The 12,831-nt window shown below is 48.3% G+C and overlaps 1 long non-coding RNA gene across 1 annotated transcript; it reads left to right on the top strand.

Annotated features, from left to right (window-relative positions):
• Positions 1 to 1,449: 1,449 nt before the first annotated feature.
• Positions 1,450 to 4,609, top strand: LOC307066410. The gene is made up of 3 exons (XR_013811373.1): positions 1,450 to 1,466; positions 1,920 to 2,011; positions 4,486 to 4,609. It is a non-coding gene; the product is annotated as an uncharacterized lncRNA (long non-coding RNA).
• Positions 4,610 to 12,831: the final 8,222 nt, after the last annotated feature.

Below are 12,831 nucleotides of genomic sequence, written 5' to 3'. Positions count from 1 at the left end.
CATAATAAAAGCTATTTATGACAAACCCACAGGCAAGATAATACTCTGATGAAAAGCTGAAAGCCTTCCTAATAAAATCTGGAATCTAACACAACATTGTAAATCAAGTATACTTCAATAAAATAAATTTTTAAAAAAAGTTCTCAACGACTCTGATAAGACCAGCCCTAAACATGTAAATGAATACAAGCATCAGCTAACTCAGACCTTGAAGAAATGTACCTCTGACTTATTTAATGTTCTTTGTTCTGACAGTATATAACACTGTGCTGAAAACCATGCTTCTCTGCAGAAATTTCTCAGAATAATCTGGGAGGCTGTCTTCTGGACTATAGTCCTCAGTTTGGCTCAAATAAAACTCTTTTCTATTTTTATTATATATTTATTGATTATTTTCATTGACAAGGGGTTGGTGGCATTTGCGGGGCTGCGCAGCTCTCTCCCAGGAGATGAGAGGCTAATAGCAAAAAGGAGCCAGCCCAGGGGAAAGTTTGGGGGAAGACTGCTCATTCCTGGTGGTCCCTGAAGCCTGGCATTTGGAGGATAGGTGGGGGAGGTCCCTGCATCAGCTGAGGGGACCCACCTGAGGTGAAAGGTGGGCTGCAGACCGGACACACGGAAGACACACTGTGCTCACACACACCCCATCACAATCACATTCTGGACCCTGCCCTTCCCCCACCGCACATCCCCCAGTTCTGTTGGCTGACACCTGGGAGAAACGAACTCCAAGGACCACACCACCTGCCCCGCCCAGAGACATCGTCAATGTCCCCCGCGGTCCCGCCCCTCGCCATAAGCCCCGCCCCGGCTTGCAACTGCTCCCGCGCGCTCCTAGCCGGGAGCGACTCCCATAAGCCCTTGGGGCGCTGTCCTGTTTAGCGGCGCGGCCTGTAGTTCCGGCCAGACTCGGTTCCTGTGTGGTCAACCACCTGGGCAGCCGCGGTCCGGAACGGCCAGGAGCCGCTGACTTGGGGCCGAGTCGACGGACGCTGTGTAGGCCCAGACGGGCCCTCTCCTCCCCGCCCGCGCTCCTCTTGGCGCCGCCGGGCGCAGGCCGGGACTCTGTTTCCCAGAGGGCGCCGCGGCTGACGGACACGCCCACTTCCGGCGGCGGCCCGCCACCTGGGTTCCAGCTGGCCAGGCAGGGTGGCTAGCTCGGCGGCCGGCCGGGCGGGGCCCGCTGGGTACCCGGCGTGCCCGGGCGGGCAGGGTGTGTTTGCGCGACCCCGGGGACGTGTGCACGCACGGTGGTGACATGCGGGGGGCGGCCAGCGCGCGGGCCCGCGGCCTGGGATCCCCGCCGCAACGAGGCGTCCCCCGCACAAAGCCCGGAGCGGGCCGCGGCCGGAGCGCGGGGACCCCGGTTGCTTTCCCTTGCCCTGCCCGGGGAAGGCCGCGCGCAAGGAGTGGTCTCACATCCAGGGGCCAGCGGGGAGCGGCGACCACGGGGCCTGAGAACAGAGGTGAGTGTGACAGGTGGCCCGGCGGGTGGACGGGGACGAATTCATCCCCTCAGGGTGAGGGGAGGGTGGGGTCTGGGACAGGAGGCTTCTCGGGGCCCAAGTGCTGGTGAATGGCGTCCCTGGGCTCCGGGGCTGTTGGATGGGGGCATCCAAAGTCCTGGAAATTCAACCCGAGAGCATCAGTCCGCGGTACAGGATCACTCTAACCGGACACCTCCCTATTTCAGGGCTCCTAGAGAGAAGACACTCCCCCTCCCTACCCGTGACAGCCCCTAGTAGAGTAGCGACCACATCCCAGGTGACCCTTCAAAACTGGTCCCATCCTACTCATGCTCGAGCATTTGACGCTCCACTTGTTGAATCCGTTTCAGATTTACAGCTGTCGTTTAAGACTCAGCAGGAAGGGAGCGTGGTGTAGATCTGGCCTGTAGCTACTTCTCTCTCTTCCCCCAGCTCTGCCTTCCAGCGACACGGCCTTTGTCCAGGTGAGGAGACACAAGCAGGAGGCGGCAGGGACAGGAATTGAACGGCAAGCCACCTCCCAGGTGAGTTGGCATTTCCTCTCTCCTCTCTGAAATGCAAGCTTGCTTTTCAGGACTTAATAATATTTATTTTCTTTTAAAAGTTTTCAATCTAAGAGACCTGTCAGGGGAGCTGGTTCCCATTTCCTCACATTCTGGTGAGCGATGGGCTACAGGGACAGCCCAGGGCCTCCCTCCCTGCTTCCTCTTCATCCCACTCAGAGTTCGTTCTTCATCGAAGAAACGATTCAGCCCCTCCCTGTGCAGCTTTTCTCAGAGGGCCTCTGACGGAGCAGAAAGGTACTCCTCAGCGCAAACAGGACAGCCCCTTGTATTGGACCTGGTGTGTTCGGTATTCTCTTTGTGCCAGCCCCTGGAGAGACAGATGGCTAAGCCCCAGCCCCTGCTCCCAAGGAGCTCACAGCCTGTGGGTGGAAAGTCATGGAAGCATACAAGGTTCTGAGTGTGAGTTTTAGGACCAGGTACTGTGAGAGTGGGCGGGAGGAACTCTTGGCTCCTAGCTGCCTGTCGGGGAAGAGTAAGGAGGTGATTTCTGAGCCCCATGTTTCGAAGGGAGGGGAGAGGAGAAGTTTGGCAGACAGAAGAGGAAAGGGCAGCCCTGGTGCGACATGGAGGGCTGTCTTTTCCTCACTTGATTGCGTTGCTTCTTAGAATGCTAATAAATTCTTTGTTTCTGTCAGCTGTGTGTCCTAAATATGTGATCGCCAGCTCATAAACGTATGAGCTGGGTTCCAGTTGCCTAGACTGCATAGATTACCAGTGATATCCATCCACATTACCAAAGGCAGTGCTCAGTTCTTCGTGTTTCTTGATTATCTTTGACGCTTGACGACCGTTGGCGTTTGAAATAATTCAGGGGTTGGCAGGCTTTCACTGTAAAGGGCCAGGTAGTAAATATTTTAGGCTTTGCAGGCTGTGAGGTCTGTGCTGCAGCTACTTCCCTCTGCCTTCTAGAGCTAAAGCAGCCACAGACAATATGTAAGTGATTGGGTGGGGTTGCGTTCCAATAAAATTTTACTTACAAAAACAGGTAACTGCCACCCCCTGAAAGAGCTCAACCTGGCCCTCCCAGCTTCCTGACTTCTCAGCTTTCACTGCTGGTTCCTCCTCATCCTCCTGACCTACAGCTGTCCCTGTGCCTCTGGGCTCTGTACTTGTCTCTCTCCTCTTGTCTGTCTACAGCACTTTCCTTGGGGAGGTCAGCCTGTTCTTGTCTGCACAGACCAGCCAAGCACTGGCTTCTCCCAATCCGCCTTTCCAGCCCAAAGCTCTCCTCTGAGCTCCAGGCCTCTGTGTCCAACTGGACTCCTCCACGTGAATGTCGAATAGGCGACACAAGCCTAGCACGTCCAGACCCAGGTTCCTGGGGTTCCCCCGACCATCGCCTCTGTCTCTGTGGCAGTTTCATGCTCTGTGTTACTCAGGCCACAAGCTCTGCTGTCATTCTTGTCTCCTCTCTTGCCCTCACCTCCCACGTTTGGTCCATTTGCAAATCCTGTCAGCACTGTTTTCATGTTGTACCCAGAATCTGACAGTTACCACCACTGCCACCACCGCCTCGGTCCTCATTATCTTACCGTTGGCCCCTTCTGCTCATGCTCCCCGTGGCCGCTTCCCAGTGCAGCAGCCAGAGGAGTCTGTTCTGTCACTCTCTGCTCAAACGCCCCAGTGGCTTTCCCAAATGAAGGCCAGATCCTTAATGTGACTGACAGGGCCCCTAGTGACCCGGGCCCCTGAACTCTGACGTGTGCTACCACACTCCTCCATCACTCACTTTGCTTTCTCAAAAGTTGCCTTCTCGTTTTCCTAGTCACTATGTCTAAAATTTCAGAGCCTCCCACCCAAATTCCTCACATCCCTCTTCCTTGCTTTACTTTTTAAGACTCTTAGCACTTTTTAACATACTATGTACTTAGTTTATCTGGTTTTCTCTTGTCTAATTCTCTTGTACCACAAAGTACATTTGACACAGGCAGGGCTTTTGGATTCTGTTGCCCCAGCGCCTGATACGGAAAATATGTGGTGGATGAATGTGTGAATGTAGTCTTAAAGTTCTCCTGGAGCCAATGTTTCACTATTTAATATAGCATTACAATGATACTTTTTATACCTGAAAATGTGCATTATCTCTGATTACTTTCTATGAGTATATTCCCAGAAGTTTTTCATTCCTTGTGGATTAAAGTTTACCAAAGTTACATGAAAGCAAAATACTTTTAAAATTATATGTGGATGGAACAGCAGTAGGGTCTCAAAAGCTAGAATTCTAGATTTTACTTTTTTACTTTAAAAAAAAGTAAACTTTACCCCCCTCAAAAAAATTATTACAGACTTTTCATTTGTGTATTTTAAAAATTAACTGAATTGAATTGAACCAAAAAAAACCCTTTGATGCATTTTTTTTTGCCTGTAAAATACCTTTTTTTTTTAACTAGTTTGTTTGCTTTAATTTTTATTCATTTGTTTGGCTGCACCAGGTCTTAGTTGCGGTGTGTGTGATCTTTAGTTGCATCACATAGGATCTAATTCCCCGAGCAGGGATCGAACCCGGGCCCCCTGCATTGGGAGCATGGAGTACTAACTGCTGGACCACCAGAGAAGTCCCTCCTGTAAAATACTTTTTACTCGTTTTTTCCTATAAAAAGTTAATACAAAGTATTTTTCTGTAAGGATAAAGTTGCTTTTTGGTTTTTATTTGTTTTTAAAGTTTATCTCGTCTTTATTATGATTGAGAGTTAAAGCACCAGATCAATTTCATATTATCAGTACAGATTCCGTACCTGTATGTTTCCTCTGTGGTGTAGTATGACCCTGTGAAACCCACCTGAAAGTCTACACATCTGTATGATGGCAACAGGAATAAGACCAGGACCTGCACATTCTCGCTGTGTCCTCACATGGTGGAAGGGGCTGGGGAGGTCTCTGGGGCCTCATCTGTAAGGACACTAATCCCATTCATGAGGATGGGCCTCCCAGAGGCCCCCACCTCCAAATACCATCGCACAGGGCATTAGGATGTCAACATAGGAAGTTTAGGGGGACACAAACTTTCAGACAAAGAGCTAACAAAAGTCATTGATTCTGTATGTAAGGAGCAATCTGTATAAACTGGGAAAATGTCTTAAAAGGTTATGCACGTACTGTTACTTTGGGGTCGCTCTGGAACATGGGATTGGAGAGATGGGGAAGGGGATGTTTCTTATTAAGAAGAAAAATCAAAACCAAAAAACCCAGTTGCCAAGTATAAGAAAATATTTGAACTTGTATTCTTCTCTTTAAGGGCCCCCAAATTCCAGTTTTACCAATAACAAAGTAGGAACAAATGCTAGAAAAATAGGCAACATTTTCTCTGGCTCCAACAGACTTATAAAGTTACTGTAAAGATCCTGTGAAGATATTTTAAAAGATACTGTAATTTGTATACAATTTATATACTACATATAATGTATATATTTTGTTTCATTTAGTAAGGAATATCTGAAAGCTATTTGAATATCTGAAAAAAATAAGTGCAAGACTTCCCATCCAAGGAGCAGGCAGTTAGAATTGTAAGATTGGAACCTGCAAAAACCCATCATTCATTCATTCATTTATTCATGCTGTGCTAGGTCTCAGTTGCCGCACGTGGGATCTTTGTTGCGGCATGCAAACTCTTAGTTGTGGCATGCATGTGGAATTGAACCCGGGCCCCTGCATTGGGAGCACGGAGTCTTACCCACTGGACCACCAGGGAAGTCCCAAAAACCCATCTTTTAGAATTAGGTCAGAAAAGAAGCAGAAAAGTAACCTCTGTCTCAGCACCTATGTCTTTGAACGCAATTGAAAATGTTTGCCAAAAAAAAAATCTGCATTGAAATGTTTTGTTTGCTTTTAAACCACTTTGTTGAGGCAAGATTGACACATAGAAAGCTGCACATTTTTAATATGTACAACTCGCTGAGTTTGAGGATAAATATGTACTCATGAAACCAGCAACCCCATCAAGGCCATAGACTTATCTATCAGTTCCCGAAGTTTCCTCCCTTCCCTCTTTAGTATTCTTACTTTTTTGGCAGTGCAAGCACTTAGCATAAGACCTACCTTCTTGGCCGACTTTAAGAATGCAGTGCAGGGAATTCCCTGCCGGTCCAGTGGTTAGGACTCCGTGCTTTCACTGCTGAGGGCCCAGGTTCAATCCCTGGTTGGGGAACTAAGATCCCACAAGCCGTGGGGTGTGGCCAAAAAAGAAAAGAATACAGTGCAGTATTTTTAGCTATAGGCACTGTGCTGTACATTAGAACTCCAGAACTTACTCATCCTGAATCACTGAAACTTTGTACTCTTTGATCATCACCTCCCCGTTTCCCCCTCCACTGGCCCCTGGAAGCCACCATTCTACTCTCTGTTTCTAAGAGTTGGGACTATTTTAGATTCCACATATAGGTGAGATCAATCATGCAGTTTTTGTCCTTCTCTCTGGCTTATGTCACTTAGCATATGCTTCGAAATGTTTGGGTTTTCATATACCTAAAGATTTCCACTGCTGAGTCTTGCGCAATTTTCAAAACTTGAAAGAATTTAAGGAACCGCTGGTGCAAAATGCAGATCAGTAACAGATCAGGGTGAACAACCCAGGGAATGAGAGCCAAGCCTGCCTAGCGAGGTAAGCGCTCCTGCCAGCCACTCGGCCAGCAAATCCATTCCTCTGCCTTTGAGGCTGGGTGCACTGACTTGAGGACTTGCTGCTGTGAGCTGGCCTGCATTTGAGCAGGGCTTTGCTCAGGGCTGACTAAGCAGTTCCCGGCTGTTTCCCGCAAGTGTTACCAGGTGTTTTCCGTGTTTTATGGGGCCTTGGCGTCTCCCGCTTAGGAGAGCCCTGCATCAGGAATTCACCATCTCTACACAAAGCAAGATACCACTCACAGAACCCTTTACACAGTTCAGTTAAAAATCTTCAAAGTTGGTGCAAGTTAAAGAACGTGTGATAGTATTATATATTATTCAACAGATAACAAATCTCCAAGGGGCTTTCGTTGCTGGTAGAATTTAAATGGAAAGGTTGAGCCGTGGGTCAAAGTCAGCACAGTGAATGTTCATTTGGCGTTTACAAGGCACCTCACATTCTGAGCGCCGTGCTTGTGCCATCCTTTTTAACCCACGTCACGGTCTGTGAGGTTGGTTTTGTTGATGTTTCCCTCTTAAACATGGGCAACTGAGACGTAGAGGGGTTAAGTAACTAGCCGAGGTTTCAGAGCCGGTGAACGGACAGTCCTGAATTCAGCCTTCGGGGTAGTTGGACTTTTTTGCTTCCTGACTTCAGTCTATGCTTTGAAAATCCCAAGGCTGCCAGATATTTAAATATACCTTCTGTTAGCCTCAGATTCTGGAGGTCAGTTTGAATTGAATAAATGTTTGAAATACGTTAGGATGTATCAGCATTGTACACTGAAATCATAAAATTATGCTACATAAAATTCCACCAGCAGCGCGTGAGTAGCAGACCCAGTCATAAACGGGCTTGCAGTGCCTCCTCGATACTTACCCGCTTCTCTGAGATGGCACCTTGATTCTTTTTTTGTAATTGTGGTGTAGTTGACAACATAGTGATTCACAATTTTTAAAGGTTATACTCCACTTATAACTATTATAAAATGTTGGCTGTATTCCCTGTGGTGTACAATACACCTTGATTCTCAAAGGCATCTTATTAATGAAAAGCTTTATCGTATTTTTCATTCTAATTATACACTCATCTTTATTTCAGAAAAAAAGAATTCGGTTAGTTTGTTTGTTTTAAATGAACATTCAACATGTGGTGAGCACTAAAAGCAAATAGAAATCCTTAGAACACAGTTTGGGGTTTAGTCATGTGATGTTCACCTCCAGGTTTATTTCCCCATTCTTTTTTTTTTTTCCCCCGGGAGAAAGAAGGATTTATCATTACTTGCAGGAAGTGCTCAGAACACTGGGGATCTTTCCCAAAGCAATGTCTCCTATTTCCCCATTCTTGTGCTGATCCAGGGCACTTGACTGTCCTCATGGTAAGAAACGCTCTGGTACCTGTTATGCATGGAACAATTTAGCCTCCGTTATATATTGTTTCTAATTGATGTCACATATTTCTCTTGTGTGTACCTCCTGTCACTAGCACAAAATTGCCAGTTCTCCAAGGGTAGAGGCTCTCTCTTTTTCCCTTTTCTCTGAAGTTTACGATGTAATGAGGCCCGCTGTCCAGTAATTAGCTAGATTTCCACATCACTGGGTATTTTCCCTCACCAGTATAATCTCCTACCTAAAATGAAGAGGAGGTAACCCTTAGGCCCCTATATTAACTTGCAAGGACTGCCATAAGGAGAGCACCACAGGCTGGGCAGCTAAAACAGCAAACCGTATACCGTTCTGGAGGACAGAAGTTTAAGACCAAGGGGTGAGCGGAGTTGGTTTCCCCTGAGGCCTCTCTCGTTGACTTGCAGACAGTCGCCCTCTCGCTCTGTTGTCACATGGTCCTCCCTCTGCGCTCACCCATCCCTGATTTCTTCCTCCTCTTACAAGAATACCAGTCAGATTGGATCAGGGCCCAACCGTGTGACTTCATTTAACTTTTAGTCACCTCTTTGAAGGCCCCGTCTCCAAATACAGTCACCTTCTGGGTACGGGGCGTTGGGACTTCGACATGTGCATTTGGGGGGCAGGGCCTGAGCACTGGTCCAGCAAGAATGTGGTTTTGTCGTTTCAGAGCTTGGTGACATTTGGGGATGTGGCTGTAGAGTTCTCCCCAGAAGAGTGGGAGTGGCTGGACTCTGCTCAGAGGAGTCTGTACAGGAGTGTGATGCTGGAAAACTACAGGAGCCTGGTCTCGCTGGGTAAAGGCCCCTCCCTCCCTCCTCATCACCACACCCTGCACCATCCTCTTCCTTCAAGCCAAGGACAGACCCACAGCATGACCACGTCCCGTTTCTTCTTACATATTTAGGACTTTGTGTTTCTAAGCCCAAAATGATCTCCTCATTGGAACAGAGGACGGAGCCCTGGGCGGCGAAGAGAACGTTGACAAGAGGCCAGTGTCCAGGTGAGCGTGGGAGACCCAGGTTGGGTGAGGCCGTGGTGGTCGCAGCTCTGAGCTCACAGACACCTGAGATCATCAGCAGACTTGAGCCTCTGGCCTGGAGGGAAAATCAAGGCCTGGGCTTTGCAAATTCTCCTTCTCCCCATCTCTTCTCTCCAGCTCTGCTTCCCCCCCCCACTAAGTGTAACTTTTTTGTTTGTTTGTTTGTTTTTGTGGCCACGCCACGCAGCCTCTGGGATCTTAGTTCCACAACCAGGGATTGAACCCGCACCCCCCTGCAGTGGAAGGCAGGGTCCTAACCCTTGGACCACCAGGGAAGTCGTGTTACAACTCTGGTAACTCTTGTCTTCTCCTCTGGATCTCATGTTTTCCCAGCACCCATCTTTTGCCTTTCACACTAACACAGTCGTCACTTTCTTTAAAAATCTTCGGCTGATTCTGATGTAGGTTTTACTATCTTATTTCTCTTTGATGAAATGACTTTCATTTACAGACTTCTTTTAACTGATTGTTACTGCGCGTCAGCATTGAGCGAGCCCACCAGGTGCTGGCTGGGAAGATGAGTGTAAGCCGTTAGAAAACTAACCATCCCATAGGGGCGACAAGACATTTCTGTACACATAAGTGCAGTAGAAAGTGCTGTCCTACATATGATTAGTGTAAATAGGTACCTAAGAGGAAGAAAAAAGTTATTCCCGGTTTCAAGCCAGGGAAACGAGGCACAAGAGTAGAGCCTTGAGCAGAAAGGTGAGAACGAGAAGAAAGAGATTGGTAGTTCAGGAGAGGATTTGTGTTGGGCCGTGATCCGTCTGGGGCCCACGTGGACTTCCCCTGTGCAAACAGGCTGCACACAGGTGGGCGACTGGCTCTCAGAAGGAAAGGACACTGATTCTGATTTGATGGAATGTTGTTGCAGATGTTGTGATGCAGATATCATCATATTTATACCACTTGGGAGTACAGAGATTTCAACCACAGCACTATTTCTGGAATAGCAAGTTAACCAAGTAACACAAGGAATCAGCATTACAGATTTCTTTTGGAGGTTCCTGTAATAGGAAATGACTACCGTTTCTAGAGAATTGAGAATCTTGTAAGAACTCTTTGTTCAAACCGTACTTTGGCGGCAAAGTTTGTATCAACAGGACAGTTTACAAACTCTGACGACTCACATGGGTCATCGTATGGCCCAGGAGAACCGGAGTGGCGTTTTGGGGGAAAGTTTTCCATTTATCATGGTACTAAACCGCATTCTCTGAGCTAGTTTTCTGAGGCAGGACTGTTTTTTTCCCTTCTGTTGACTCTTCCTCTCTTGCTGAGACTGTAGTTGATTTTGAAGACTTGTACTTTTAAGGCCAGGATCTGAACATTGGTTAGTTAGCATTGTAATAAAAAAAAAAAGAGAGATGTTATTTTTTTTAAAAAGAGAGAAGAAATTTTTGCTAAATAAAATGGAGAAAGAGTCAAAAGTGAGACTTCTGTAATAGCACTGAGATAAGGATCATCTAGCGTTTCCTTCAATAGGCTGTGCCCCCTCTTTGTCTATTTTGGCCACATTTCATCTTAGATTTAAATCTCTGTGAACTCTCTCACCTCCTGCACTTCGATCTCTTTCCCCAGTCTCCTGCTAAAACCGTACCATGCACTACTTGGTCAACATTTAGGTGTGAAAACTCACATTGTGTCCTTTAGGATTAAAGCTACACAAATTTGGGAATGGAAGGCCAGTTGGTCATACAAAACAGCTTTCAAAACAGTATACTTTTTTTGAGGATTTTTTCCCATCTGATTACATTTTGGAAGATTTCTTCATACTGGTATGTCATCAAAGAGATATTTACCTTCTTAAAAATATCTTTTAGACTCACGGGCTCTGCCAAAGACTAAGGAGTTATCTTCAAAGAAGAGCTTCTGTGAAGAACAGTCCTCCCAGGCGGTGCTCATGGAGAGGCCCACGACCTACAGTCTGGAGTGCTCCGTTCTAGGGGCAGACTGGGGTTACAGTGCTGTGTTGGAGAGGCATCTGGTGAGTCAGGGTGTACATGGAGGGGGAGGCACGCTTACGGATACGTTGCATGAGGTAGACTCGGCGAGATTCCTAGTAAGGCACTTAGAGAGGCAACGCTGATGACTCCCAGGAACTTCCTTGTGTCCTTCACAAAGAAACCCGTCCTTAGGACAGCGATCTTGTCTGCAGTAAGTGTGGGAGAAGCTTCCGTTGGAATCCAGGGCTGCTTACCGACAGTGTCCCCCCAGAAGAGAGAGTACCTGCAGTCTTGATACACACAAGGGGGGACACTGGGTCACAGCAAGTCGTAAACAAGTCTGTTTAAATCAGAAATGTTCGACTTGTAATGGATGTGAGAAAACTTTGAATAGGCTCTCAACCCTTCCTTTTCGTCAGAGATTTCATATGAGAGAACAACCCTCTGCAGACTTCACTGAACACCGTGTGTTGAATGTCAGGAAGCCTCCCGTGAACTTCAGGAAATCCATACCCTCTGTACCGTCATTCTCCTCCAGAAATTACAGATTCTCCATGGCACAAACAGTTTCCCCTAGTTTTCTTTTCTTTCCGCCTAAACATATACGACATAACTAGCTCAGTCATCATGTGACCGGTATCACTCAGAACCTAGTGAAAATTCTTGGTACAGAGTGCCTCTCACAGCATGTGGATGCAGCCCACCCCACAGAGCCATCGTGGGTTCACGAGCACGGTTTGATGAGAAACGTGTTTGTACCATTTCAGGGCTTGGTGACCATCACGAACATGGCCGTAGACGTCTCCCAGCAGCCAGACCCAACTCGGAAGAGTTTCTGTAAGAATGTCATGTGGGAGGACCACAATCTCAGGGCAGTAGGTAAGGATGTTCCTCTCCCAAATCTGAATCTTCAGGAGCCCCCATTTTCATTCCTCAGTTTTGAATTGTGTGTGTGTTTGGGGGTGGGGTGGGGTGACGGGGTTGTCTTCCAAAGCACTGGGTTGAATTTTTACTCGCAGTTCTTAAGAGTGACGTTTGTAGAGTTGAAAGTATCTTTGTCATACTTGAAGCATCAACTTCAATATCCTTAAAATACTCTTCACTTTTCTTCCTGGTCCTTCCTGTAATAAAGTGCTCTTCCTTCAAAGCCAAGGAATTGGTTGTCCATTTAAGAATGCCAAGGTATGACCGAAACCCCTGTCTTTTCCCATGTGCAGGACGTTGTGTGTCTGAGCTAGACTTTGTCTCTTTGCTGGACCTTGGGAAGGAACCCTGGGTGGTGAAAGGAGAGCTGGCAAGAGACCCGTCCCCAGGTGAGCGCGGGAGGCCTGGGGTGGAAATGCCACTGCAAGCCAGAGTGTACTCACCAAAGAGGCCAGGTGCTCCCTAACGTACAGAGAAAGCCCACCACGTCCTCAGGTCTGGAAAGAAGATTGAGATCCGAGCTTTGAAAATTACACTGTTCTCTCCTCCCCCTCCCCCTCCCTCCCCCTCCCCTCCCCTCTCCCTCCCCTCCCCCTCCCCTCCCCTCCCCTCCCCCTCCCCTCCCCTCCCCTCCCCCTCCCCTCCCCCTCCCCTCTCCTCCCCTCCCCTCCCCTCCCCTCCCCTCCCCCTCCCCTCCCCCTCCCCTCCCCCTCCCCTCCCCCTCCCCTCCCCTCCCCTCCCCCTCCCCTCCCCCTCCCCTCCCCTCCCCTCCCCCTCCCCTCCCCTCCCCTCCCCCTCCCCTCCCCCTCCCCTCCCCTCCCCCTCCCCCTCCCCTCCCCCTCCCCTCCCCTCCCCCTCCCCTCCCCCTC

This window comes from Hyperoodon ampullatus (genome assembly GCF_949752795.1).
Source record: "Hyperoodon ampullatus genome assembly, chromosome: 18".
Classification (NCBI taxonomy): domain Eukaryota; kingdom Metazoa; phylum Chordata; class Mammalia; order Artiodactyla; family Ziphiidae; genus Hyperoodon; species Hyperoodon ampullatus.
This window is presented reverse-complemented; position numbering and strand designations above follow the sequence as displayed.